Below are 4,924 nucleotides of genomic sequence, written 5' to 3'. Positions count from 1 at the left end.
GAGAATTGCCAACTGCACACTCCGCTCCACATACAAAAGGAGCAGTCGAAGTGCTGTGCGTTTGTGTGTGTGTTGAGCAAGCAAGCCAAACAAATGATTTTACTCGTTACAAGAAAAGTTAAACTTGTAAATTCAAATTTCACATTTGTCTGAAATTCGCAATTACATTTTGGCAACAACAATGAAAGACGAGTGTATTCCGGCATCTAGCACCTGATATAGAGAGTGTCACAGAAAGAGAAAGATGGGTGAAATAGAGATAAACATTGAGTGGGAGGCAGCACCTATAGAGCGAACTACAAAACACCGCCCACTTCATGGCTCATTGTTCCGGGGAAAGCGCCGCAAATGGAGCATAAGAGAGCGAGAGCCAAGGCAACAGCCAAAAATTTCACAGCCACAGCTCCTAAAGCATATTGTAATAATCCAAATGAAATTAAATGTACCGTAAACATTTCGAATTACGACCGAATGGTAGCTCCAAATTCGTACATATGGCTCCAGTTCACCATTTACTATACACGAAAACCATGCCAGATGCAAGCGCCACACAAAACAGAAGAAAACAATAAAAATGCTCTCCTGTAATTTTAGGCAAATGTAGACTTGGACTGTGCCAAATTGCAGAGGCCTCGAGTAGAAAGCCGGCCTCGCGACATCAAAGAGCTTAGATATGGCGAGCTAGTAAGTTAAACAGTTTAAGACACTTTGCAGAATCGAGTAGAAGCGACGATAGCTAATGGCCACTGTATACTGATAAAAATAAAAATAAAAAGAAATCAAAAATCATTTATAACGTAAAATATTGGGCGAGACATATTATTAATCAGTCTTACAGCTATATTATATTTAAGCTAGCTAATAAATTGTGGATTGATTTTGTAATGAAAAAAGAAAAACGACGAATAATAATAATAAACTTGATTATTAAATTGGAAGCTTAAGATTAAATTAAATTTAGAAATAGAAAGCTATATGTTAAGAAATTCAAGAGCAGTGTCCAAATAAAATGGAAATCGAGCACACTCAAAAATATAGCTTTTTAAAATTTAATTATTGAATTTAATACAACAAAATACATAAGTACACAAGAAATACTATTTCGCACAGTTATAACATGCTGGTATCAGGAATCAGTACTGACTTTACCACATTATCGGTATCTTAATGGAGACTTTGTCACTGACATGACTCTGTTTTCTTGTATTTTCAATTTCATTTTGTTTATTTAATCTTAATTAGAAATAGTTGCCAATCGATAAATCAAGTCTATGTTTAAGTTTTATCAATGATCTAATGATAAACGAATATTCATAAGGGTTAAGCTAACATTAAAATTACCTGCCCCCAACCATTAAATCATCCATTCAATACATATTTCAATCAATTTATTGTGCCGTCGATCGGTACATCTCAAAACTATTCAATTGGAATGCTTTACGGTCTAGCACCATTAAATTAGTGGAGAAAAAAATGATCGGCCTTAGTAAAAGCAACACCAATGAAATTGCACAATTTACAAATTTACGAGCAATAAATGGGGATCCAGATGGAGTCCTCCAACCACCAACGAGGATCACCACCAGCTGAGTTAAGCTTCGGGGATAATTTATTTCTAAAACAACTCTATCGCGATCGGCACCACATTGCGCCATAAAGCGCTCGATTTATGGCCATGGTCCGCAACAATTTGACAAGCAAATTGCTATAATTTCTTTAACGCAATGATCGAAAACTATGCGGTGCATCTAAAAGCGGAGGCGGGGCTTTCATACAAATGGAAGAAGTATCCTTAGCTGTGCCCGCCGCGAGTATGTTTCTTGAGAATGTTTGTGTGGACATGTAGCCAGTCTTGAGCAGCATTTTCGCGCTTTTATCTGTGGAAATTTATGTTTGCGATAAAATCTCAACGACTACCGACCATTCTGGTCGTACCAGACGGAGCTCAGCTCGAATGCAGAGTGCCCCGAAGGCCCGTCTAATTGGGTTGTGAGACTTTGGGAGTCTGGAGCATCGCGATCGTCCGTTAAATTGCCATAACTTCTTTTGGATTACGAGCTGGCGAGTTTCGCTCCAAGTCGTACTTGTTCTCAACCACGTAAATGGGGGGAGCCAAAGTTGGCTTATTAGGTGGCCACAGATCTCGAAGTTAAATCGCAACCATTTCGCCTAAGGCCAACGTGATTTTGGGATGCGAATCAAAGAGGTAAATATTTTATAGGCTTATATCAAGTCTTATGCTAATGGAAAAATCGAATTGTAATTATTCGAGCCATGTACTTACAGCTGCTGGCTGGCATTTCCAACAAACGAAGCTCGTGTCATTAAATCAAATCACTGCTTGTGTGGTCCACAATATTGTCCGGTAGTTGAACAGCCTTCAATCCTAATGATCACAGCTCGACTGGTCATGGGCAGATTCAGTGCTATGAATCAAGTCATTCGCATTGCACCAAAGCGCAATCATCATTAAAATTGTGCGTTGTGCGTTTAAAATTATAATTATTTATTTAATTTTTGGTCTTGAATTGAGTTTCAGTTTGAGAATGATGCTTTACAGATAATGGCAACGTCGCACGGTGTCTCTGCATTTGGCTTGGTCATAAAAGAAAAAGAAATCTCTTGTGTGCATCCCATAAAAATTAAAAGAAAATCACAATTTTGCTTTTATTCCTGAAAAAAAAGAAATGCGAACCAAAAAATATATATATTACTTTGTTGGCATTTTTATGATGCGGCAATGTGAGTTGTTGGATGGGTGGGTAAATTAAAAAGTTTACCAAGCTCTCTGTTTGTATGGAATTTTATAGCGATTTTAATAGGCCACATTGGACTAATTGTTGGCCAGAGAATACTCTGTGGGGGGCTTGGTTGGCACTTAGAAAGCCGTTAATCCTAATATTATGTGCTATGTTGGCTGTTCCAATTTAATGGCTCACTTCGTGCGGACAACTCTCATAATCTTAATTCCCAATTTGAAACACAACGTTTTGCTCTACTTTCTGTATTTTTGGTTTGCCGAATCATAAATTTCATATGTAAATAACTTTTGAATTTAGTACAACTAATATTATTGCTATCAATTCTATTCAAGTGTCAATAAAACTGAAGCAATAATTTTAGTAATTTCAATCAGTGTTGCAACTTTATCAATAAATTTTTCAGATTTCGAATCTGTCTGAAAAATTTGCAAGTAAATAAATGATTGCAACAAATTGATCAATATTTTTATACCCGCTACCCATAGGGTAGAAGGGTATTATAACTTTGTGCCGGCAGGAAATGTATGCAACAGGTAGAAGAAGGCATCTCCGACCCTATAAAGTATATATATTCTTGATCAGCGTCAACAGCCGAGACAATCTTGCCATGTCCGTCCGTCCGTATGAAACACTGGATCTCAGAGACTATAAGAAATAGAGCTATACATTTCTTTCGACAGTATTTGTTATGCTTGCACGCAGATCAAGTTTGTTTCAAATTTTTGCCACGCCCACTTCCGCCCCCGCAAATCAAAAAAATCGAATAACAAGCGTAATTTTAAAGCTAGAGTTGCGATACAATAATTATTATAGTAGTTATGATTCCTGAAAATTTGGTTGCGATCAGATAAAAATTGTGGAAGTTATTAAAGAAATACTTTTGTATGGGCAAACACGCCTACTTACTAGGGCTCTTAGTTGCTTTGGCCGACAATCTGGTATATTGTGCAGTCTATGGTATATTTTGAATGGTGTACTATATCGATATACCAAACATACCATTTGGTATATTTTAGTATTTTTTTAGTATTTTCGGTATATTTTGAAAATAATACCGAAATATTTTTCCTTTATTAAAATGGGTAGCGGGTATCTCACAGTCGAGCACACTCGACTGTAACTTTCTTACTTGTTTTAATATTTCTTTGATTTTTTTTACAGAATTGGCTGCACAAATTATGATTACTTATGGTTAGAAAATATGTACATATATCGGAACTTATATTTAACTCAATGGTCCGATTGTATAAGCGATGGTTTTTGGGTCAAGAATTTTTACTGAAAATGTCAAAAATTAGGAAGCTACATTTTCGTATTGCCTGACAAGACGAGCTTAGACAATGTATTTACTAACATATCACAGTTAAAAATAAGTTAAGCTAAAAGTTACAGCTGTAACAATATACAAAAGATATGAACATAAGTTATCTTTAAGCAACAAGAACGGTCAAAGAAATCATATATTTAAGAAATCAAATTTTATTGACACAGTTTTCTATTTACATAATAACAAAGTAATTTTAAGCAAATTTGTTTCTGCATTGCAACCTTTGAAATGAAGATTCTGACAGCTCTTGATTACTAAAAGCATTTTAGCATCATGTTATCGATACCGCTGTTTCAAACCATTAGTTTCGATTATAGGTATGATCTACATATGTAAGCTCTCATCACTATTTAGTGACATTTATCGCTCCCTGATAGAGGCTACCAGAAGCTACATAACCGCGGCGTGGTTAAGCAAGTGTCCACCATTTAATAATAATGTTGAAATAGGGCTTTACATTTTCCAATTGAGAAGTTTTCATTAAAAGAAAGAAAAAAAAATACATTCTAAAGGCAAACTATTACATGTGTATTTATTTATATATATCTTTCCAGTTGCAAGAAAGCCAATATCCTTAATATTTGCAATCTTATTTGTGAACAATGAGTGGCGTCCCCACTATGCGTATTTCAACGGTATGTACGAAATCGGAATTGATATATGAGTGTTATTATACTAAAATTCTTCGTTCGACAGATTACTATCGAGGATTGCTTGGGCTGCAAGAAGGAGCACATCAAATTCCCAGCAAATGATAATGTGCACCTACTGCTCTATAAGGCAGGCAATCAGATAAGAAGCGGTTCCTTGTCAACGGTGGCAATTACGCCAGTTG

The sequence above is a fragment of the Drosophila nasuta genome, chromosome 3, assembly GCF_023558535.2.
Source record: "Drosophila nasuta strain 15112-1781.00 chromosome 3, ASM2355853v1, whole genome shotgun sequence".
Taxonomy (NCBI): domain Eukaryota; kingdom Metazoa; phylum Arthropoda; class Insecta; order Diptera; family Drosophilidae; genus Drosophila; species Drosophila nasuta.
Note: the sequence above shows the minus strand (reverse complement) of the source record.